This window comes from Caretta caretta, chromosome 1 (assembly GCF_965140235.1).
Source record: "Caretta caretta isolate rCarCar2 chromosome 1, rCarCar1.hap1, whole genome shotgun sequence".
NCBI lineage: Eukaryota > Metazoa > Chordata > Testudines > Cheloniidae > Caretta > Caretta caretta.
The window spans coordinates 62,182,692-62,209,091 of record NC_134206.1 but is presented as its reverse complement, the minus strand read 5'-3'; the positions used below and the strand labels follow the sequence as shown (position 1 = coordinate 62,209,091).

The following is a 26,400-nucleotide window of genomic DNA, read 5'->3' as shown; positions in this document are numbered from 1 at the left end:
TCAAGCTGCAACCTGCAAATTGGATCGATGTGTTTCTTGTCTGATAAATTCTAGGAGGGAGATATCAGGTCTGTTATTGGAAAACACTTTCATTGCTTTCTTTCTGGAGGGCATGGTGACAGCACCTCTTAAAAAAGTAATTGTTCAGCTCTTGCTCAAACAGTCATGTCTTGAAACTGAAAATTATTCCAATTATTGTTTTCCCTATAATCTGCCTCATTTTGAGGAGAGGTGAAAGGTGCATTATTGAAAAGGTAGTAACCAAGCAACATCTGACATACTCAGATTTCCTTGACACTTATCAAACTGGCTTTAGTCCTAGGTTCAGTACTTGGACTGGGCTGGTCTCACTGGTCAGCATCCTCTTTCTGGCAACAAAAGATTAAGTAGAATTTTCAAAACTTTAAATGAGAATTGCTCTCCTAAGTCAGATAGGTGCTTTTGAATGTACTACTCTGACTGTCCGTGTAGACACTCTGCTGTCTTTGACACCACTAACTTCAAGGTACTGTTGACATGGCTGCAGACTGTAGGAGGTATCGACATTGCGATACTCAAATGGTTTTTCTCTTTTTTCTCTGAGAAGACCCAAAGAGTAATATTTGGCATACTATCTGATGGATATCCGATTACCTGTGAGGCACCACAGGTTTCCAGTGTCACCCTCCCGTTCTATGTAAATATGAGTGTGTTAGGGAAATACTGAAGCAGTGCAGACTGCTTCTTTCTGCATACAGAACAGATCCAGCTCTATGTCTCTATTTCACTGAACCCAGATAATTCATTTGATTGACTTTCCTCCTGTCTGGTGGAGAGGAAAACTTGATAGCAACTGGTCTGCAGAACCTCACCCAGGATAAGAGATAGATAATGCTGACAGACCATGGAAAACAGCTAGAATAAACAGAGTTTATGTCTGAAACCCTTTCTTGCAAGGTTACTGTAATTCCCCCCAACCCCCGCTCTGCCTCCAAAAAACCCACAAGTGAGCGTGGAGAAGAACACTCCCTCTCCAAAATAAAACCCAAACTCATGAAAGGTTTCACAAAATGAGAGAGACAAAATAGTGTAATGCACGTCATAAGCATATTTATCCCTCAAATATAAAAGGAACACATTTTTCTTCCCAAATTAAAAGGCTGCAATTCTGTAAGTAAAAACACAAGAATACCAATACTCAAGTTTATGAATAAGCAGCCACGTTTCATCTTCTCCCCTCTACTGGATTCAACTTCGGACCTTTGTATTTGGAATCAGTCTCACTAGCTAAGAAATGGAAAGGTTCCATGGCGTCTCAGAATAAGTGTGCCTTTGGTTCCAACCTCCAGTTCTTTATTAATTACATCAAGCCAGAGTTCCACGGAGACTGTGACAATAGTGTCAGCCTGTTATCTGTCAGGTCCCTCTGTAATGGCTCTCATAAGTTGAATGCACTTTTGTGCAGTCCTGACTCTGTACATTGTGTGTTGTGTTTCAGTCAAACTTCTTTCCAACTCAGTGCAAAATTTCAACGTCCTGATGGTAGATGGATGCAAATATAGAGACATAATCTTTCTGAGAATTACATCATGTAATCCAGAAACTGGGGTCACCAATTCCCTTTTTTCAGATGACAACCAGGCAGAGGTGGCTGTGGAAGAACTTTTCAAGTTCCATAACATATTTTCAGGGTGTTATATATTATGATTTTCTCAGTGAATTTTTAATAGTGTGCTGAACACCCATACAGGTGAATTTTAGGGTGACTGCACATTAGACGTTGTCTCATCTTTTTGATTTTATTTTTGTTGTCTGAGCCAAACTGTCTTGTCCCATTTTTCTCAGTGTTCTTATAAGACATCTTGGACACTATATTCTCTGGTCAGATGTAGAATCAATAGCATTAAGTAGGAACACATTATTCCCTGAATGCTTGGATTGTTTTTCCCATGCAACCAACCATCTTGCATTAAATGCTGATATGGATTCTTTTTAGTTCTGCATTCTTTTTCCCTTCTGCATCTCCAGTTGTAGCTGCTAATAACTGATCTCAGGAATCTATATCTGTCTGGAGCAGTACATCCCAGGAGATGTGCTTCAATTATTTCTTTAAAATGGTTGTTTTGTACGACACTGAAGGAGATGTTGATAACCTAGAAGTAGTTTGCAACTTTCTTATCAAAGTCTGTCTTACGGCTGTTTTATGATATAATCATAGATGGAACTTGGCAGGTTTTTTGAGTGTTGGGGATGAACAGAGATTGCTCCTGAATGAAGCTGATGCCAAAGGGTTGCTGGAACTATCATCACAGCTTAGTTTTGATGATGACAACAGCATTGCAAATGTATTCACTGTAGGATCATCAAACTCAATGTTCTCTTCTTCCACTACAGTAAAGTGGCTTTCAATGGCACATTTAATGTTAAATCTATCATTTTTTTGCACTTTTTTAGATAAATAGCAAAAGAGAAAGGATTTTCACTTTCCAATGTTGGGTTGGATTTTTTGTAGGAAAGGGGAAAAGATTTTTCATAATACTGCTATCTTTGAAGGAGCTAGACCATCTTTCATTTCTCACATTTGTAACTCACAGGTCTTATTGGAGACACGGCTGCTTTTGGATATTTCAGAGAGTAGCAGTGACCATGAGTGCCTTTTTCTCATCTTCTTGGATGTGAGGTTGCAACCTTTCCTTTCGGATATTGAACTCACCCCAGTAATGCATGCTTTTCTCACATTCATTTTGGATTATTGCAGCATGCTCTAGCTAGAGCTATCTCTGAAAACTTCTGGTTTGGCGCAGAAACTGAATTCACTCAGTTGGCTGATTATCTCCCCCTGACGATGGACGAAGACCAAATATGAATTCCAGTATTATTAGATCCATCAGTTGTCTTCGATACCATTGATCATGAGGCATTGTTGACTCACCAGAGGACCCTGGAGAGAGTGGACATGGCTGCTTATCAGTGGCTCCATTCTTTTCTCTCAAAGAGAACTATGTGTAGTGAGGATAGTTGCTTCACTCCCCAAAAAGCTCTCAAGTGAGTAGGGTGCTGTCCAGTGTCATTCTGTCACCCTTCCTGTTCAAAGCATATACGTGGGACCACTATGAGGCATTAGGTGAGGTGTTTTCAATATGGTAATGACAACCACCTCTATGTCTCTATTTTGACACAATCAGATGATGTGATTCAACGCCCCAGTTGGAACCTAGCTCAGACTGAAGCCTAGATGAGAATGAGCTGGAAGAAGCTCCATGCTCAGGAAACTGAGATGATGTTCATGGTGGCTTGGAGGAAGCAGTCAGAGATGGCAAAGGCAATATTAGTTCCTTTGGTTGAGGGAGTATTTCAACCATTAGTCACCAGGGTTTTAAACTTGGGGCTGATTCTAGATCCCTGGCTACTACTGCAATCATATTAAAACAGCTTTTCACCATGAGCATCTGGCCAGGAGGCTGTGACATTTTGATTTGAATGTAGACTTTGCTACTCTTTATATAGAGACTTTTGCAATGCACTCTACATATGGTTACACCTTAAAACCATTTGGACATTGAGGCTAGTGTAGAATGCAACTGCTTCCTTTGTAAGCCTATTGAACTCTGGGAGGGAGTTTAAGGTGTTGGTAGTTATCTATAATTCCCTAAATGGCTATGAACCTGCCCACATGAGAGCGCCCTTCTCCTTATGCCATACTACCACAGCTGCAGTCAGCACACATGTTTGAGCTGGACCCCCATCATTATCAAAGATGACTGCTGGCAGGGGGTTCTTTGCAAGGGCTCAGCATCTGCATCAGCAGATATGGAATTTGCTCTCCACCTTCATCCTAACTAAGCTGAATTCGGTGACTGCCTGGGCCATTGTAAAAGTCATCTATGTGATGGGGTTTTGGAAAAGGTTAAGGCTATGAACCTGGAACAATGAAGGGGGTGGGGGAAGGAGCTTTTTTGGTAGGTGGCTGGTTGATCAGACTCCCGTCTGATTGACTGTTTTAATGCGGCTGAGTTTAAACTATAATTGGCAGGGCACCAGATGCCTTGTTGAAGCATCCTTTTTATTAATGAAATGAAAATAAATGAAATCCTTGTGAAACTTTAGCTGGTGGGAATGCATCTGACTGCTTTCTTACTAGCATTGTTCACAGAGAACACATTATATCTGGGCTACCGAAACTGCACTGGCTTCTATAAGCTGACAGGGGTAATTCTCTATCTCGGTTCTTATTTAGGCTTATCAATGTGGTGTGTGAGAACTGATGGCTTTTTGTCCAACTTACTTTAGAGACAGCCTTTCTTCTGCGATACCATGACAGCTGAGATTAGCTAAGGTGTTTGAACTAACAGCCACCTTTGAAATGGGAGGTAACTGATCACCAGGTGTGACCAATGAGGAATCCATTTCTAGAACAATTTGCACCATAGGCCTGATCTATAGCTAAAAATTAGATTGGCCTAGCTATGTCACTCATGGCTGCAAACAATGTCATACCCTGAGCACTGCAGTTGGGACAGCCTAACCCCTGAAGTAGATATGGGTAGGTTAATGGAAGAATTTGAAAATTCTTCCAGTTTCCCTCGATTCCTCTCTGTTTAATGCATTACCTTCCCCTGCTTCATATTTGCAAAGCTACAACATCCTGCATGAGTAGCCATTCCATCATTCCTGCAGCCTCTAGCGGGAGAACTGAGCTGTGAGCAGCCATCCTGAAAATCCCTGCAGCTACCAGTGAAGAAAGAGAGGTTGGTGACCCTGAAGATCTCCGTTTAAAGCTGTGATGTACACAAACCCTGTTTTTAAATGGTATATATTTCCAAATTTATGAGCGCAGAAGGGCATACTAGATATATGCATGGCTCTGGAAGGAAGATTGAAGGTAGTGGGTTGCCATGCTTACATTCACTGTAGGAAAATTGCTCTCCCCAGCCTTTGTGAAATTGGTATTTTCGTGCTTGCATCTCATTATATTAGAGAAGGCCTGCTGCTCCTAAATCCATTCTGAGTTCACCAACAACCGAGTGGCATTCACTAGACTCAGTGTTCTATTTTGAAGCAGGATTACAGTCAATCTCAGCATATTCAGAATGAAAAACTAAGAGAAAGCAATGAGATAAAGGGGGAAAGCTATAGAACAAGAGGAAGTGAGGGAGAGGGAAACACAACTCAGAGATGGGAAAAAGCTCATTAAAAAGATTTTCCTATTCCAGCACAGTAATGAGTTTCCATTCTTTAGTCCGAATTGTTTTCAATGTTTATACTTTTTCTCTCCAAAAATCAAAACATGTTTTGCCATAGAAATATCACGGGTAGAGTTTAGAATGTCCACTGCAGGACTGTTAGGTAGATGTGTCCTCTGCAGATAAACACCGATAGGGGAATTAGGAAATTCCAACAGCAAATAAGTAGCAAACTGAAAAGAAAAAAAAATCTAGAAGAGAAAGTGAAAGGCTTAGAGGGAGAATGTGAGAGGCATCACAAGCAGGAAATAAAAATACTGAATGCAAAAAAAAAATAAAAACTGTGCAGAAAGAGGGAAGATAATTGTAGGAAAAACAATACAAAAAGTGTGCAATAAAACATAAAAGACATGCTGGATCAGATCAATGGTACATGCAGTGAAGCATCCTCTCTCCCACCACAGGCAGTACCGGAAGGTGGTGTATAACCCCCGTAATGGACAATTATACAACAACATGGATATTACAGAAGCTTCTTCCTGAAATAGGCAGTTGGTGATTGACTTATGTCCTAAAGTATGTAGGTTGATATGCCTTATAAATGTTTAGTGTAGATAATGTAACTGTCGCTGATATTCACATAAATGTCTAAGCCTTTTCAAGATCCTACTAAATACTTTGCCTCAATAATTGTGAACAAATGTACTTCTTTTTTAGTTTAAACATCTTGCCTTTTAATATCATTGGTTGTCCCTTGTTCTTGCACTATAAGAAAGGTGTATATAAGAGTACCCTAACCACTTTCTCTATGCCACTTACGATTTTAATATATGTTTATCATCGCACTTTTTATTTGTCTGCTCTCTAATCTAAATAATCCCAATTTATATGTAAATCATAAACTATTATTTTTCAAGAATCAGACTTCTGAACAATGAACCTAAGAGCTCTTCCCTCCTTAAAATATGTCTTTAAACAAAGGACTAATCTTGCTCCATCTGCACAATAGTCATTGCCTCAATTTGTGTCAAATGTGTCAGATACACAGGTAAAAATACACAATCCCAACTACACTTTGTTAAACAGATTCAGCAATAACTCTTAGAAGACGTTAGTGAACCATGACCCGAAATCACTCCTAGGCAAGTCTGGAATGCCAGCCTTTATAAAAATCACAGTTAATAGTAAAGGATTTACATTCCAAATGCCAACACTAACAGCAAGTTTTCTCCCTTTATACTGAATTCTTTTCAGTGTCTGAACTTTTTTTCCCTCTCCTCAAAAACAAAAACACAAGTTTTGCCCCAGGGAATATCATGGTCACAGCTTGAAAGAAAGAAGCAAAGAATTTGTAAAGCCTGAGAATGACATGAATCATTGATGGTTATGCAATTTTCTCTAACTCTTGAGTCATCCAAATTCAGAATATGTAGCTTTCCATTACACAATGACATAAAATTCATTGTATCTATTCAGTCTCAAATGGGCCAGATCTTGGATTTTTGTTCATTCCAATATAAATGTAAAAGCTGTGTATGAAGTTCAGATCTGGATCCAAACTGCCTTAGAGGTGGTTCAGATCTGAGGCCCTCTTAAAAAAACACTCAGCTTGAAATGTAGTCAAATTTAAAAAATGAATTAAAAGTAGGTATTACACCTTCCCGAGTTTCAGGTATTACATGTGCCCGAGTCCCCCTGCCAACATTTGTGTTTACAAGCATATTTCCCTCTGTAACTACATAATTATATAAATAGGAAACAGTGAAATTTACTATACAAAGAGTGCTGTCTCAAGCACAAAGTCAGATGTTTAAAGGTATTTAGGCACCTGAATACCTTTCCACATCCATCCCCAAATAAACAAACTCAATACATAGGGCATATTTTGGATGTAAATATTCACTTTAGAAAATGGTTATTAGGTTCAATACAACTTCCATTGAAGTCTATGGTGCTCAGGTACTGTAGGGATGGCAGTCACGTAAGCAGCTTGATAGGTCAGTTGATTTCTATTAACTTCTCCCACCAAATATCTACAGAAAATGTGGCACTGTAAGAATGCCTGCCTATGTTTAAAAATATACTGAGATGCAGTATAGTGTTTTCTATTCTTTAAATCATTTTGGTCTTAGGTTACCATATTTAGTACACTACAGTTATATCTGACAAGAATATATGATCTCTTCACCATCCCTTACCACACTATAACCTCAGGACTCAAACCATTATTATTCTGATAATCCACATGCAACAAGCTGATCTTTTTACAGTTTCTTAAAATATCCAAAACCTTTTTTTAAAAATATAGTGAAACATTCCATGAGCCAGAGCTCATCTTATGGCCCAAAAGCTTAAACAGTTCAACTGACCCTCTGCCAACTCCTGTTCTTCTGTTCCTGGCACCATCTGCAGTGTTAGTTGCAAAACTACTCACAAGTTAACCACATGGATGGCAGGAGCGAGTAATAAACTACAATGACGTTTAAGATAATGTGGTTTTGCCACATACTGCAAGACACGGTTGTCTGGTCAAGTTACTTAGACACCAAATTCTTTTTTCAAGTACAGAGGTGTAAATCTGAAGTAACTCAATTGAAATGGGAAATGAATGGATTTACAACAGTGTAACAGAATGGAAATTATGACCTAACGATTTTTCAAGAAATAAAAATAATTCCATCTCTATCTCAAAAACTAGCTCCCCCCCCGAATAAAATTATAACTTTTTAACTTACTTCATATATATCAATGCTCTGAAAGTAATAAACAGACAGTATACTAATCAATGTAGTAATATATATGCTGGAATAATCAGGAACTCAGTATAAATTACAGACCTTTACAAAAGCAGATTGCTTATCAGCAGCCCCATTAGCGTACTTCTGAAGGAAGGTTAAAGAGTCTCATGGCCAATCCTATAAGATCAGGAAACAAAAGTTAAAAACAATGACCTCCCGTAGATAAGAGAAAAAATTGTTTCCTCAGGAAAGAAATGCTAAAAAGCTGACTGTAGCATTAATGTAGAGGCTATTAAACATCTGAAACTATGGAAGCAGAAAGATCATTACAATTATTTAAATATTGGAAAGTCCAAGTTCAGAGCTCAGAAGGGTCTATTTACTATAATTCAGAAAAAAGAGAATGCAAAATAACATTAAGTTATTTTTAAAAATGCTATTGAAAACAGTTTTTATAAAATTGCAGTGGATACATACAACTGGATTGTAAAAAATAAGAATGCTGCACTGATTTATATTCTCTTTGAAATGTCTATAATACAGACCTTAAACTGCATTTTCAAACATATAGCATATCAAAGCAGCAGACGTTTATTTCTAGCCTTGGTACTTCCAGGCTTTTAGTTCAATGAAACAAGAAATAGTCTAGTGGAGCTATGCTACATGATAAAGGATGTAGTGATGGGTCCTGCCCTACATCAGTAAACAATTTTTTTTTCCTTTTAACTGACAGAAAGAATTTCAGTGGTAAACAAATGCCTAAGCCTTTTATGAATTCTTCAACACAATCATGGAAAACCTGCCTTTTCATATCTCCAGTGTATGCTATTCAGAGTCAAAATACAAATTCTATTCCCTAAGAAGCATCAGTTGCTATGTTTTCCATTATGGCAACTATGATACACAAGGGTAAATCTAATGCTCTATAGCTTTCAGCTACAATCCCTCTGGAATCCACACCCACTGTTGTAAGGATAATTATCTGGGTATCCCCAAGGCCAACTCTTACAATTTTCATATAAAAATCACCTCTTGCATAAGACATGAAATTTAAAATCATCTCCTTCACAGATATCACTGAGTCATTCGTTACCTCTGGGACATATATAAATTATACATTCTTTGATTCTCTTTAAAATTTTAGATGCACAGGGGACAAAGAAGCATCTCAATGGTACTAAAAATATAAGGCATTCAAGAAAGAAACAATAACTTGCATGGTATTAACTGCTACAGTGCTCCAAGGCTCCCTGCCTGGTCAAGAAAAGCACATAAAGCACTGAAACATAACAGCAGGCTTGCATGCTAATGACTGCTAGTGACAAGGACTCATTGAATGTCACTGCTTCACATACTGCGTACTGTTCATTTTTCTTATCTGTGTGACCTCTCCTTTGAAATGACTGATGAAACTCATGAGAATTAGCATCTCTGCTTCTGGGCATACCATCTATAGTAAAACACAAAAACAGAAAACAAAACAAAAAACAGCCTACATGAGCATTGTGAAGGTTCCTTTATCTAGATTATAAAAGGACTGCTTTGTGAAGCTTCATCACTGAGTTAGCTTTTACCTTGATGCCCTTTAAAAGTATTGGTTTGTCACAGTACATGCATTCATATGTCAGATTTGGCTAACATTTTCATAATTGGCGTGAATAAAAAAGGAATAGCTGTTGCTGCAAGAAAAAAGAAATGTCTCTGTTCTAATGCCCTGCTGCTATAATGACCTATTTCACACTAGCATCTGTTCTGTTCTGATGAACCACTCCAGACGAAAGCTGGCAAAATAGCACTGCAAGTATGTTATCCAGACATCCACTGAATGCTGCAGATGCTTCGTTCCATGGTTCACATTTAATATGTGACTGATTAATTTTTTCTTTATTATTTCAACTACTTGGCTTATAGAATTTCCTAGAACTTCTGAAAATGCAGGATTGGCTTCACAGCCAGAAGGATGGCATCCTAAGAAACGGCCTTGGCACTAGCAGATTCATTAATATGTCCAGAAAAACAAGTGCCAAGTCATGTGTGTTTGAATGGCTGAAAGTTGCCAGTTAATTATGAATTCCAGAGGAATGTAAACTTCAGTAACACATTGTATTTATAACATTTGCCTTCAGAATAAATACAACATTCATTTCAGTTTTCAAATTACAGATATTTGCAAATACTCAGCTGTTGAAGAATGGATCGCTATGACCAAAAATGTTATGCCCACTCTCTGCCTCAAGCCCTTGACCTAATGAGGTTAGTGACAGGGATATAAATGACTTAAAGAGAAAATGAAATACAAAAGTAGTTTTATCTTGAAGTGCAATATTTCTTCTGTAACTTAACCAATTTTTTTCATCTCAAAATTACAGGGTACACTACAAATCTTCAAGGCTAGCAGCAGCTATGACACCCTAAGTGCTATTGAAAAACATAATAATTTATGTGTTGGGTTGGTGGAAAAAGCAGAGGTCACATAGGAGAGTCCTCAGGGAGGTGACGATGACAAAGGTTACAAAAATGTCTGAATGAGACAAAACAGGTGTAAATCCACTGACTTCAATAGTGTTTCTCCAGAGTTATGTTACCGTAATTGAAAGTAGAATATGACCCAATCAATTGCTGGCAAGAAATCAAGTATATTATGAAACACAATTTTCTATCTGAATCCAAGAGGAAGTTCTCTCATATACTTCAAATAAATTTTTCACTCTTACCTCCCAACTTGACCACTGATATACAGTGTATCGATCTGCATGGAACCTGGCGGCAAGAGCATAGGTTGCAGGAGGGAAGTGTTTGGAGGAGGAACCAGGAAGTGAATCTATATGTACATAGCTTGAATGGTAGCTGAAGTTGCAGCATCTCTTTAAATAGTTCTTTTAATAAATATCTAGCTTAGTTTTAGAAACATGGATTCCTCATGTTATTACCCAACATTTGGTTCATGAAACCTATAGTATGTAGATTTGTACTAGGAAAAAAAGTAGGAAATTAGTAGGAATCCTCAGGGTGGACATCCTTTTAAATAAACGGCACGTATGCATATCTTCTAGTTTTTCTGTCTACTCATTTCCACTTTGCCGGCCATTTTTACACTGTTGTTGTGGGAAGATGTTTGCCTACAGATACTTTGCTGTAAGATGCTACAGCCTAGGCTCAGTCTGACTTCTTGTTGAATGGGATTCTGAATCCAAGCATATGCCACAGAGAAAGGTTTGTCCTTGGCTCTGCAAACTTAACCCATTGATGGTACCTGTTGTTCTAGTTCATGAAGAGAGAGAAAAGTAATCCTTTAGAGAGCCAGGGCCTACATCATTTACGGCTCAGATGAATGAAACCAGCACTTGGAATTGTATTCATTATTGGACTGGGAGATAATGTATCGAGCAAAGCTCCAGAGGGAAATGTTCCCATTAATTTGTGTTACTTAGGCCTGATCTACACCAGAAAATTAGGTTGGTTTAACTTCATCGGTCGGGGTGTGAAAAATCCAGATGTTTGAGTGGCACAGTTAAGCCAACTTAAGGTCAAGTGTAGACAGCGCTAGGTCGATGGAAGAATTCTTTCATTGATGGTCATATAGCTACTGCTTCTCAGAAGAGACAGATGTAAGAATCCCTCCCATCAGTGTAGGTAGCGTCTACGCTGAAGTACTATAGTGGTGCAGCTGTAACATTGTAGTGTTTTAAGTATAGACAACCCCTCAGTAGACAAACTGCTCTGCATTAGATCAATTGAAGCTTCTTCATGGCCTCCACTTTCATTACCAGGTATAGTGTATTGCACTACTTGGGCCTGGAAGGAATACATGTGCAGATCACAGTGAGAGGGTCCATACCCAATAAGCATGTAGCCTCCTGTCCAGCCTGAGATGGAAAAAGGTGTTTCTGGTTCTTTGGAAATGCAGAAGCAGCAAAGACATCAGAAGAATTCTGAGACTTCACACCATCATAAAATAAGAGGGCATATGCCCTCAGTGGAAGGAGAGGTCATTATTGAAACCAAGTTACTATGCTGGCTGGGTCTGCGTGTGTGATACATCCACAGACAGGCCCTGAAAGGAAGGTGCTTCCTGTCTAAGGGAATTTAAAATGTTTTTGGAGTCAGCGGCACCAGGAAGGGAGCTGACTCTGTCCACCCTTCCAGTAATAAATACATATTCTGTTGTTACTGAGCTCATGCCAATGTCATCGCTCCAGGGACTCTGCCTTCTTCCGCTAACCCTCCAAGGAGGAGACTACAAGATCATGCAACATTATTCTTCAGAACACTTCCTTTCCACCTTCACAACTTCCTTCAGTTTAACAAGCTACTCTTTATCCAGGAGTCAGTCTTATGGAGACTTTATGAAATCTCGGTATTATTAGGATCCTAAAACCTTCACTGTTTGATTTCAGATTCATCCCTGCCACGCCACCTCTGCCTTTGGGAACCTGTTGGAAGTTCTTATCACTAGTTTCAGAGAGAAAATGTCAGGTAAAAAAAAATCAAAGAGAGATTTTAGAGCTATATTTTCAAAGGAGCCTTCTAGGGTACATCTACACAGCAATTAAACATACGTGGCTGGCCCCAGTCAGCTACCTTGGGCTTGCAGGGCTTGGGCTGAGGGGCTGTAAAATTGCTGTGTAGAAGAGCTCAGGCAGGAGCCCAAGTTCTTGGACCCTGTGCTGTGAGATCCCAAAACCCAGGTTCCAGCCCGAGCGCAAACATCTTGAGCCCCACGAGCCCAAGTCAGCTGATCTGAGCCAGTCACAGCTGTGCCTCAGGTATTTTATTCCAATGTAGACATGTGGCTAATGGCTTCCTTTTGTGCAAGTATAATTTTGCCTATACAAATCATGTACATGCACAGTTTTTGTGCAACCACATGCACATACAAAACATTTCTGTTTTTGACTCATGTTCAGTTTGTGCAAGCACTCATTTTTGTGCATGTACATTCTATCATTTGTGTGCAAAAGAACCAGGCCTAAAATTTTTTGCACACAAGTTACTGCATACTCACAAATAAAGGCCATGTTCTGTGCATGTAAATTCCACTTGTGTTTGCGAAGTGACATCTATACACTTTTGTAATGTGTCCATCACTGTGGAATCTAGAGGTACCTCTATGCCAGGGATTCCCAAACTTGGTTCACAGCTTGTTCAGGGCCACCACTTCCCGCAGCTCCCATTGGCCAGGAACAACGAACTGTGGCCACTGGGAGCTGCAAGCAGCCGTACCTGCGGACGCTCAGGTAAACAAAGCGTCTTGCAGCCCACTGGGGGCTTACCCTGAACAAGCCACGAACCAAGTTTGGGAACCCCTGCTCTATACCACACACTAGTGTCGGCAGCATGTAAAGTATGTGTAGCTACACATTACAGTGAAAAGCAAGCTGTGTCCACACTACAGGTGTGTAGCTGTACATATCAGTGAAAGGCTCTGGCGGGGGAAGCAGTGGGGAAAGTCTCCAGCAGCAAGGAGCTGATGGAGCCTTTCCCTGATGCCTCTCCCCTGCCGGAGCTTTTCCTCCAGTAGGACATTACATAGCTAAAAACAGTAGTGTTGAGAGGGAGGCATGGTTTGGGCAAGTAGAGAGCTGTGTAGGGTGTGTACAAACCCACACCCTTGAGGCATGTGTACTCTACTCACCTAAGCCATGCTTCACCGTCGACACTGCTGTTTATACCAATGCAAGGGGGCTATTTGTGTATGCACGCTACATGTTGCCAAAAAAAGCATGCATACCTTAGGAGCCATGAGCTAATAACCCTCAAAAACTGCATGCACAAGTGATGTATATACACAACGGCTTTATTACCACTGTTTGAAAATTTGACCAAAAGGTTTCTTGTAGTTTGTTTTAAGTATATTTAAGAGGCAGTTATCCAGAGTGTGAGGCTTCTTTGTGCCTCTGAAAAGCTGTGTTGGCAAGGAATTAGAAACACGAGGCATTTTCAAAGACAGTGTTAGCCACAAGTGCAGCATCACATGACTAGTTTGTCATCTTACAAAAACTATCAAACATGGTGACATTTCTCGGAAATACATAGCTTATCATCAATTATAAGTTAATCTTTAGACTTATTTAGCTTATAATGATTCTTAATACAAAAAATACTATAAAAATTAGAAAATTAGTTTACAGATGTACAGATATCTTTCATACAGGAAGCAAATGGCTGAGCTAAGAGGAAGCATAATAAAAAATTCCTTATACAAACCTTTGAAGATTCCCTTAAAAATAGGCATACAGGAAACACCTGATTACTTGTATCTCTCTCTCTCACACACACACACACACACATTTGCAAAGAAATTAGGATGACCAGATGAAATGGACAAAATATCGGGACACATGGGGGAAGCAAAAAAAAGAGAAAAAAAAGAAACCTCTGGAGCAGCCAAAGCCGCAATATTGGGACAAATGGCGTTCTGACCATGCATCGGTCGGGACACGGGACAAAGAACTAAAAATCGGGACAGTCCCAATTTTATTGGAACATCTGGTCACCCTAAAAGAAATACAAATATAGTCAAAGGTCATTTCAGGAATTGCTTTGAAATTAATGCAGTTTCTATGGATGAAAAGATGTATGGCCAACACTAATTGGGCAAAATGCAAAAATGCAAAAAAATCAATGTCCCTGTTCAGATGTGTTTGTTAAAACCACTGGTCACTCTCCACTCATGGTAACTTGCCATATGTGCTGTACTTCAGGAGATGGCATGAAGAAGTCTACAGTAAATCTTGCCTACGTCCACAGTGAAGAGCCCTGTTGGCAGTTTGAGTGTAAGCCAAACTCAGGCTTAAGTCTATACTCCCAGATAGACCAGTTAACTTCAGCTGTAAAGCACCACCACACTTGAGCAAGAAGTTTTTGTGTGTGGACAGGAGTTGGGTTGGGGACAGCACTTGACTCAGAACTTGAGTCACAGCACTTTGCAGTGAACAGTAGGCCTTAAATGCTGCAGCACCTGCAGGAGCTTCTCTCAGCAGAAAAAAAGTTGATTTTAAGTTACAGCCTTTAAATCTACCTTACTTATACTCAGATTGTAAGAAGATTTAAGGCTAACATGACAGTTTCTAAATTTACACTCCCAATTTTGAGGACAATTACTTATGGGTACAAATAATAAAATGTGTGTATAAAAGCCCCATCTAACAAACCCTTACACATACAAATAGCCCCATTAACTGCAATACAACTGTGTGCATGAGTAACGGCTGCTTGCAACAGTCAGGTTTGCAGGATTGAGCCTGGACTATTTGACCAATGGGCATGAGTTTCCACCCATTAATTCAATGCCTAGAAATATACATTCTATTATTCACAACTAAAAGTGACTGTGCACAGAAAAAGAAAAACATGGGCAATTGCAGATACAGATTTGTAGGCCCACGTGAGGAACCCGTTTGAAAACTTGTCTACGTCGGTTTTTGTTTTTTTCTCTTTTCCCCACCAAACTGCTGAGGGAAATTCTTCTTGACAAAGGCCCAGAAGGGGCCAAAAACATTGGTTATTTGTTCTCTTTTGCTCTGTACAAATGGAACAAAATATAGTTAATGCATTATGCATTGAGTAAGCACATTTTTATCTAGCTCTTTTTGGTTTTTTGCATCTTGGGAACTTTATTTTTTCTGTCTAATAATAAAACTGAAATATTAGTGCAGAATATTACCCAGTGTAGAGTACATGGGATTTCCATAAAGCTCCTTTTCATTTTCAGTAAATTGCGCTCCCAAGGTCCCTTTTCCATTCCTGTACCTTATCAATCACTAAACTATTCTCAGCAACCTGGTCTGTTATAATGCTGGAACTGGCCAGTTATTATTAGTCATTTTGTTTCCTATCAAGATTAATTGTTGTTTAACTAATGTGAATAAGGCAGACTTCCCCAGTAATTAGGTGCAGATGCTACACTGTGAATAGTCAGTGCAAATAGTTTTATATGAGGAGGATTATTGTTAGTACAGTGTCTAAAATGGGTAGGTGCTTCACATAAACAAAAGACAGTCTTCATGCCCCAAAGAGTTTACAAGCTAATTTCAGAAGTGATGCAGCAAAAGAGAACAATAAACAGTAGGGGAGAGAAAAGGGGAAGGGAGGACAAGGATTGTAATGAGATTACATGGTTAATTAGGTTCATTCTATACACATCTTGATACTACTACTTTTTTATTTTATTTTTTTATTTAGTGGCAGCATGTGTTCCAGAGGGAGCAGCAGAATGGAAGGGAGTGAAGAGTGTGGACATGAATGATTGAAGGCCAGGTTTAGATCAGATGTCAATAGAGCGAGCATGAGTTAGAGGAAGAAGAGAGGTAAAGGTGAGATGAAGATTTATGAAAGCAGGAGAAAAGGATGAGGACTAAGAAGATTTCCTAGTACTATAAAACCCTCCTAATCTCTGGGAGGGTATTGTTACATTTGGAAATTAAATAAACCCACCACATAAATGCCAGCATTTCCCACAAGTAGGCATCAGCCAGGGCAAGGAGTGATCCTATAATGCACAGAGGGCAGCTAACATGACCCTCCTTACTGTGCTGCTTTCCAATTCTGATCATTCCTGATCCTGTTCCCTGACCTGCAACCCAGTCACAGACAGGAAGCAAATAGCATCACATTTACTAACGTACTGGTACAGCAACTTGGAAACAGTGATTGGACGAGGCAGCAGCTAGCATGGGGAAAAAGAGGATGATATTCAAACTCAGTCATCCTTCCTGTGCATGCAGAGCGCTCCCACTGGGCTGCAGGCTAGCCAATGTGGGTTGGGGGGGGGTGGTTAGGCTTTTCTTTTGTTCTCTCTTTTGATCACAATATGTGATATATTTGATTAGGACATTGTGTCTTTTCCCAACTATAGACACAGTTCACACTTTACATGAGGTTCAAACGCACCCCTTCTGGGGTTTAGCTCAGTTAAGAAGCAGATGGGGAACAACAAAGGTAACAGTGATAAGTTCAACCCTTCTCCCCAGGCACTGCCATTCCTAAGGTTCCTCCCTCAGAACTGTCCAGCCCACAACCTAGATTCTTATATCCAGCTGTGGCCTCAAACCCGTATTCGTAGCCAATTCTAACATTTTAGGAACAAAGCTGTAAAAGATTTTCTGTAAAAGGTGACATTTACCACCACCACCCCCCCACCCCAAAGGGGGACTGGGTGGTATAGTTTAAAGGTTTCATTGGCATTAACTTTTTAACCATGCCCATTGTACCGCTTAACATCCTCTACATTCCACCATTTCTGAGTAATACAGCCATCCTAAATTTATGCCAACAACCCTTTATAATACATTATTTCACCTTGGATTCTCTCTCTCTTTTGCTCATATAATTAAGACACATGGCCTGTTTCTGTTACCTATTCTTTGTGACTGAGTTGGTGACTCATACCACTGGAACTCAGATTTTGCAGCCACCAGAAGTTGTTTTTGCCTGTGGGAACTCAGACTGATTTATACCAGTAGGAACATAAGAACGGCCATACTGTGAAAGACCAAAGTATCCACATCGACCCCAGTATCCTGTCTTCCAACAGTGCTGAATGCCACGTGCCCCAGAGAGAATGAACAGAACAAGTAATCATCAAGTGATCCATCTCCTGTCGCCCATTTCCAGTTCGGGCAAACAGTGGCTCGGGACACCATCCCTGCCCATCCTGGCTAATAGGCATTGATGGACCTATCCTCCATGAATTTATCTAGTACTTTTTGAACCCTGTTATAATCTTGGCCTTCACAACATCCTCTGGCAAAGAGTTCCACAGGTTGACTGTGGTTGTGTGAAGAAATACTTCCTTTCGTTTCTTTTAAACCTGCTGCCGATTAATGTCATTTGGTGACCCCTAGCTCTTGTGTTATACACTTTCTCCACACTAGTCATGATTTTATAGACCTCAATCATATCGCCCCTTAGTCGTCTCTTTTCCAACCTGAAAAGTCCCAGTTTTATTAATCTCTCCTCATAACGGAAGCCATTCCATACCCCTAATCATTTTTGTTGCCCTTTTCTGAATCTTTTCCAATTCCAATATATCTTTTTTGAGATGGGGCAACCACATCTGCACACACTAGTCAAGATGTGGGCGTACCATGGACTTATATAGAGGCAAAATGATATTTTCTGTCTTATTATCTATCCCTTTCTTAATGATTCCCAACATTCTGTTCACTTTTTTGACTGCCACTGCACATTGAGTGGATGTTTTCAGAGAACTATTCACAATGACTCCAAGATCTCTTTCTTGAGTGGTAACAGCTAATTTAGACCCCATCATTTTATATGTATAGTTGGGATTATGTTTTCCAATGTGCACTACTTTGCATTTATCAACATTGAATTTCATCTGCCATTTTGTTGCCCAGTTTTGAGAGATCCTTTTCTAGCTCTTCGCAGTCTGCTTGGGACTTAACTATCTTGAGTAGTTTTGTATCAGCTGCAAATTTTGCCACCTCTCTGTTTACCCCTTTGTCCAGACAATTTATGAATAAGTTGAATAGTACTGGTCCCAGTACAGACCCCTGGGGGACACAACAATTTACCTCTCTCCATTCTGAAAATGACCACTTATTCCTATCCATTTTTCATATCTTTTAACCAGTTACCAATACATGAGAGGACCTTCCCTCTTATCCCATGACAGCTTACTTTCCATAAGAGCCTTTGGTGAGGGACCTTGTCAAAGGCTTTCTGAAAATATAAGTACACTATATCCACTGGATCCCCCTTGTCCACATGCTTGTTGACCCCCTCAAAGAATTCTAATTCTAGATTAGTGAGGAATGATTTCCCTTTACAAAAACCATGTTGATTCTTCCCCAACAAATTATGTTCCTCTATGTATCTGACAATTTTGTTCTTTACTATAGTTTCAACCTGTTTGCCCGGTACTGAAGTCAGGCTTACCGGTCTGTAGTTGCCGGGATCACCTCTGGAGCCCTTTTAAAAATTGGCATCACATTAGCTATCCTCGTCATTCAGTACAGAAGCTGATTTAAATGATAGGTTACAGACTACAGTTAGTAGTTCTGCAATTTCACATTTGAGTTCCATCAAAACTCTTCGGTGAATACCATCTAGTCCTGGTGATTTACTACTGTTTAGTTTATCAATTTGTTCCAAAACCTCCTCTAATGACACCTCAGTCTAGGACAGTTCCTCAGATTTGACACCTAAAAAGAATGGCTCAGGTTTGGGAATCTCCCTCGTATCCTCAGCCATGAAGACTGATGCAAAGAATTCATTTAGTTTCTCTGCAATGACCTTATCATCCTTGAGTGCTCCTTTAGCATCTCGCTCGTCCAGTGACCCCACTGGTTGTTTAGCATGCTTCCTGCTTCTGATGTACTTAAAAATGTTTTTGCTATTACTTTTTGAGTCTTTGAGTAGCTGTTCTTTAAATTCTTTTATGGCCTTCTTAATTATATTTTTACATTTGCCAGAGTTTATGCTCCTTTCTATTTTCCTCACTAGGATTTAACTTCCATTTTTTAAAAGATGCCTTTTTGCCTCTCACTCCTTCTTTTACTTAGTTGTTTAGCCACGGTGGCACTTTCTGGGTTCTCCCATTATGTTTTTTTAATTTGGAGTATATATTTAAGTTGAGCCTCTATTATGGTGTCTTTAAAAAGTTTCCTTGCAGCTTGCAAAGATTTCACTTTTAGTGCTGTACCTTTTAATTTCTGCTTAAACTAACCTCTCATTTTTGTGTAGTTCCCCTTTCTGAAATTAAATGCTACAGTGTTGGGCTGCTGTAATGTTTTCCCCACTACAGTGATGTTAAATTTAATTACATTATGGTCACTATTACCAAGCAGTCCAGTTGTATTCACCTCTTGGACCAGATCCTGTGCTCCACTTAGGACTAAATCAAGAATTGCCTCTCCTCTTGCGGGTTCCAGGACTAGCTACTCCAAGAAGCCGTCATTTAAGGTGTCAAGAAACTTTATCTCTGCATCCCATCCTGAGGTGATACGTACGCAGTCAATATGGGGATAGTTGAAATCTCCCATTATTATTGAGTTATTAATTTTAATAGTCTCTCTAATCTCTCCGAGCATTCACAGTCACTATCACCATCCTGGTCAGGTGGTTGATAATATATCCCTACTGCTATATTCTTATTATTCAAGCATGAAATTTCTATCCACAGAGATTCTATCATACAGTTTGGTTCATTTAAGATTTTTACTTTATTTGATTCTATGCTTTCTTTCACTCCCCCCCACCAGCAAGACCTGTTCTGTCCTTCCGATATATTTTGTACCCCGGTATTACTGTGTCCCATTGATTATCCTCATTCCACCAAGTTTCTGTGATGCCTATTATTTCAATATCTTCATTTAATATGAGGCACTCTAGTTCAGCCATCTTATTATTTAGACTTCTAGCATTGGTATATAAGCACTTTAAAAACATGTCACTTTTTAGCTATCTGCCATTACATGATGTAATTGAATGGAACTTTTTTCATTTGAAAAGTGGTTCACTCCCATAGGAAAGGCACAGATTTTCAAAGCTGTTGTAAGTCTAAACAAATGTCTATAAAAATAATGTAATAGTTATTTGAATAAGGAAACTTACAACAGTTTTAAGTGTTATTTCCTGCATCTCATCTTGGATCACCAGCTGGTCAAGGCAGCAAATCATTATTTGATTTTTAAGTATTTTTTTAATTATATTGAAAACATGTATGGAGACAAATTCTGGATTGTCCAGGAAGTGGGTACACATTAACACCGCAAAAGAAACATTATTGTACACTTGGATTGTGGCTGGTGCCAGCCCCAACCAATACCCCCACAATCAAAAAAACTGCATACAGCAAGAGCACAAGAGGTCATATCAGGGGTTGTGCAGATTAACATTCATGTGCTATTTCTCCTGAGCCTGAGACACTGCTCTGAGAACTCTTCTGAGGAACCATTTTTGCACCAACCACAGAGGTTCCATGGCGCCATCTAACCATGGGTTTGGGAGAATCAGAATCATGTCAGTCACTTTTATCCTGCATCCCCACTCTGGTCTTAACTGTTCTCATACACCTCCATGAGTAAATGCCAGCCAAAATTTTACCCTTTAATTTTAAACAAAAACAAAAACAATTCACTAACCTTGGTAATTAGATGTGCTGATTAGAATGTCATTAGTATTCCATTTCAGTTTCCCCATTAAACAATATACCATGGACTAAAAACAGTATCAAAGTTTGTGCTTCACACAGTTTATGGAATGCAGTGTTGATCCCAGGCAGCAGCAGAGCAGGGGGCATCTCCATCCCCTAATCGTTCCACATTCAGAATCATGGCAGCATGAAGGCAACTCAAGCACTCAGCTGGGAGATTCTAATTACTTCCCATCCTTTCTCCAGTCTGCAACTCTGTTGGCAGTAGCAGCCGCATCCAGGACAGGAAAGACAGCTGGAAATATCTGTTCCTAACACACATGGTTGGCTGGTAGGTAGATATATTTCAGGTGATTTTACTGTAATTCACAGACCATAAGTTATTTTAACAGAGTGAGTGTAATTAAAATTTCATTGTGGTTGTATGTACGTGTCTTCAAGCCAAGTAAAACCCAACTTAAATATAACTTACTGTATAATCATCTCATTAAAGTAGATTTAAATAGGGTCTGTAAAATGAAAATAAGTCTAAAGCAAATATAGAATCCTCTTAAAATTGGAGTTTTATGCTTGGTTGGAGAATAAAATAAGACAGTTGCCACTTGCTTTTGTCATGTTAACCCTGCAAGTGAGCCCACCCCACTGTACATCTCATAACAGTTTAGTAATATGTAATGCTTTAGTCATACCAACAGCAGCTGAAGGGAACTGCCTCGTCAACCACTCATAGACATAAATAGATGTGCTTCCTTTCTTTACTGAGATCATGCTTATGCCACAACTCTGGGCACTCTGCCTGTTTGTGATAAACCACCAAGAAATAGACCATGAAATAGTGTAACAGTATTTTATGAGAACCAGATATTTTCTAAATATCCTTCCTTCAGGATGCTGTTCTTGCTCGTCAAGAAATTCCTGAAAGTAGAGTTCTTTAAATTCCTATGCATAAGCATACTATAGCGCCCCCTTTTGGGAAGCTAGTTATTGTAACATCATTTTTGTCACATATTTGCGATAGCAAAATTAAACATGAATGTCATAACCAGCTTACATACTTCTGTATACATTCTATTTGACCCCTCATAAAGCCTATGTCATCATATATAAAACTTAACACCAACTTTTTAAAAATTAAATAACTCAACTTGCTTGACAACTAGGGTATTTTCCTCTGGATTTGGGAGGGTTGTTCTTTCAAGCCTCAGTATTGTACAAAGCTTTGTGTATGCCTTTGTAGGCCATTTGCTGTTGGAGCGAGCAAAAGCCTGTGATGACAGGAGACACTATCTTGCACTTGGGTTTTTCTCCTTGTGTGGTGTTTTGATAGTCTTTTCCAATATCTATTGGTTGCTTATAGGCCTGTGGTCCTTCCACCTCCTACTGATCAAGACTTGACAGAGTGCATATTTCACCATTCTCCACATCTGTGTTTTTGTCTTGTGTTCATACTGGGTGAATATATTTGCAGTTTTGGTGAAATATATGCTCATCCATTGCTATGTTACGAGAATGATGGTTTATCTGTTCAACACACATAGTTTGCTTTGAAGTACGTGATGTATCCTGAGGAAATAATTTAATCCTGACAGGGTCCCTGGGTTGTAGTTCTGAAAGGTCTTAACTTTTCAGTCATAATAGGCTTTGGCCTCTGTGAGTCTCTTCTTTTTTGCCTATTACTCCTTCCACTGCTGGTTGTAATAAAGCTAGGGCTATAGGGATCAAGGAAAGTGTGCATCTTCACATCAAGTTTGTACCGGGATGCTATTAAACCCTTCTACCTGAAATTTCAGCCTGTATACTTTTCCACGGTATTCTGCTTGTAATTTATATTATCCTAGTGGTAATAAAATTGTGCCATCATATAATTTTAATTAACTTTGCTTGGTTGCAATTTCATTTTCTTCTCCTGAATAATACTGATGAAGTCTTTGTAGCCTAGCACATTCACTGATGGCCCAGTGTTTGTTTGGAATTCAATTTCCTGTTTGTTTGTGTGCTGATGCCTTGTCTTTGCATCTGGGGCTAGTACGAGCTTTTCAAACCATTTACTTTTTCTGTTTTGCACTGCATTAATGACATATGTGCAAAATCTCATCCTCTGAATCACTACTTGCTTCCTCAATACGGTGCCATTTTTGTTTCCTTTGTTTTTCTTGTCTGCAATTTTTAGGCATAATGATATGTCTTGTCACAATTATTGCATATTGTTCAGCATTAAGCCAAAGACCTGTTGTTAAGTAAAGGCCTATTGTTAAGTGAACCAAACCCCTAGCAAGGTTTAAGAATAATTTGTAATAATAATGCAGCGTGATGAAACTAAGATGGTTGACCTTTATTGATAGTCTTAAGAATGAAAAGTTTAGTCACTTACTATAATAGCCTGTTTAACGAAGTAAGTGTTTTTAACTCTAAAATGTACTAATCGCATTAGTATGGAAAATCTGGACATCACTATATGTGCTTGGAAATTTGCAACATGTACCAAAGGGGACATGTGTAACTGTCATGTGTAAAAAGAGGGAAGTTGTAAGTGATAAACAGCTAATTTGTAAGTCGTCTTGTTTGGGGAATTGATCTTAAAAACACTTGTATAATCAGCTGCAAGTTCCAGTTTCCACAAAGATTAGGTATTGTATTCAAATATTGTTGTGCCCTGTTTCAATAAAGATAAAGGTGCCACTGTCTGCCTCATCAATTAATCACTCATACCTTGCCGCTTAAGGCCAAATCTGTATCCATAAAAAGGTATAAAGAGAACAAAATGACCTCATCATGGTTTTCTCCAGAGCATGAATTGATCAGTTTTGCATTTAGTTTGTCTTGTATGCTTCATGTTTAAGCATTCATTTTTGCACAAATTTTGATGCATTTTTCATTGTATTTCATGCTTTCTCTGTGCTATTTCGTGAATGAGCTCTGTCTCTACTCCACATCTGCTCTGAATTTGGATGCAAGCTTGTTCAGTAACTATGCACATGTCTCTACTTCTAGGAAGAGTTAGTGAGCATTCTCATTCTAGCTCCTGAATCTTTCATTCATATTGCTAATTTTCACAAATTAGTCAATCTTTTAAGTTTTGGTAATTGCACAAGTTAGCCATTTTACACAGTTTGAAGATACTCTGGAAGCACTTCTAGGATTTTCAGTGGGTCCCACCAGTCTACTGCTGACATATTCCAGATGTGTTGGAATATGTGGTGGCCTTTGCCCATTATGGCTAATAGAGTATTTTGTTTTCCTCTTTATCCATCCCTGTTGCAATTTTATAATTTCGCCATTATGATCTAAAGACTGTCCAATTGCCTGAACATGTCCCTTTTCACGTTCATTTGCTTGGGAACAGGATTCTTGTAGGTTGCCAGGATTATTGTTTTCTGTTTGTTTGTTTTTTCCAATATTCCTACTTTCTGATTTCAAGTATCTGAATATCATGTTCAATATTCAACCTTAAAGAGAGAGAGAGCACCAAGACAGCACAACATTCAGGCTTTACTCCTTTCTCCACGTATACTGTCATCTCTCATTAATCAGTTCCTTAGACTACTCTAAGTTCCTAAACATAAACATACTATAGTGCCCTCTATTGGGATGCTATAACACAGAGGACCTGCAAGGGCCTATGCACCACATAAATCTCACCTAAGTCGCGTCTTTGGCCTTAAGTGGTGCATAGGCGATGTCAGGTATTTTCCCAAGCATGAATTTAGCCATGAATGCTACAAGCTGTGGAGTAATTTTGAATATTGTCAGGATATTACAGTGAATGAAACACAATTATTCCTCTCTAGCCATTATGAAAAAGCAAACTCAAAGTTTACCATCCTCAGTATTGACAACCTCAGGAGATCAAGAAGCATGAGTCAGATCCCCAATAAATCATGAGATTGGCCCCACAAACCATAAGTTTTTAAAAACAACATCAAACCATGATTTTTAGTCTGCCTTCTGAGTTTTTAACTCCCTCTACTCTTCTGGTTGTGTGTGTGTGTGTGTGTGTGTGTGTGATAATTTTAGGTTGAAAAGTCAATCTCCATTGCACACAAAAAATGTATGCCACTGCCCAGCTGGAGACTCTGCTTAGCCTTTCCTCACCTCTAAGACAGGGCAACTGCCATACATTTCCTATTACTGTCTTGACTCCCACCCAACCCCCATCCTCCATCTTGCTGCCCCCCCTACCCCCCGGGGCTTCTCCCCTTCCCTGGACCTGTTAGGGGAGATTCATAGCCCAGCAAAATGCCTAGGCCACTGCCAGTACTGGAATATCGATTATTCTGTTTATTGCCAAAAGCAGCTGTAAGGCCTTTGCAGCAGCCTTAGCATAACTAAGCAGACCAGAAGGGGAGGGGGAGTGACCAGGAGAATTGAGAATGAGCCTGCACCATCCTGTCTTGCTTCTTTCAAGCTGCTGAAGTATGTGGTTTTGGAAACTCAGGAAGTCTATCTATATTTGACTTCTGGTGTGTGTGTGTCGGGCCCCTGAGAGTGTAGACACTCCAAAAACACACCTGCATAACTAACATCTTGAAATTTCTTAACAAACAGCTTGTTCAGTGGTTACTGGTGATTGACAAGCTATGTGACATTTTGAGCATAAAAAGGGAAAGAAATCTGAGTGATATGGATTTGACCTTCTGGACATCTCTTGGAATCCCCAGCAACAGGCAGAGGGCTGGCCACCTGAACCTTGCCGTTCAATACTCAAGACCTCTCCAGATTGTGGGTAACTATAGATTTGGGGACCACTAACCTTTTGCATATCTGTATGTGCTGGAGATCTAATAAAATAGATCTAAAATAAAATTTTAGATAAAAGCACTTTGGGTTTGTGCCAAATTTTAATTGGACGGATAGGCCATGTCCGCATTCATTTATTTCCTGACACCACCTCACAAACAGTAAAGTTACCAAGAGCTTCGGGTTGAGAGAACCCCAGGTAACAGACCCAGCAACACTGCCTCCCCAGCTTCTCCTCTCTCCTGCCTAGTGGTGTACCTTGCAGGCTTCTCCTCTGCCCAGATCCCAAGTAGAGGAGAAGTTTCAAGGCAGTGAGAGGCAGAAAGTGTTGCTGTTAGGTCCAGGGTCTCCTATTGCCTCAGGACCCTCTCAACACTATAGGACCATACTTTGAAGGCAGCGGAGCTCAGTGCCAGGTCAGGTTTGTGTCCTCAGCCCTGAGGCTCTTACAAAGAGCTCTGTCCAGCCCTCCTCTGCAGGAGCAGACGAACTTCTCATATCATCACAGGAACTCCTTCGACAGTTGCTTCCTCTGGCTGCCTGGAGGGGACTCTCCACCACCACTGCCACCCGGCTGAGGGAGCTTCCATCCAATCCCTCCATCCCCCATCCCACCCCCATCCCTATCCTCTGCACACCCCCA

General features: G+C 39.6%; 1 protein-coding gene across 5 annotated transcripts in view; it reads right to left on the bottom strand.

Annotated features, from left to right (window-relative positions):
* The window catches only part of ENOX1 (ecto-NOX disulfide-thiol exchanger 1), a 508,731-nt gene that overhangs the window by 358,879 nt on the left and 123,452 nt on the right, over positions 1-26,400 (bottom strand). For 4 of the 5 annotated variants that reach the window (XM_075128654.1, XM_048851020.2, XM_075128660.1 and 1 more), the window contains one exon: positions 8,000-8,077. The exons of the other annotated variant lie outside the window; for it this stretch is intronic. The gene's annotated coding sequence lies outside the window, so the exon portion shown is untranslated. The remainder of the gene's footprint in view (positions 1-7,999; positions 8,078-26,400) is intronic. 5 annotated transcript variants of the gene reach the window in all.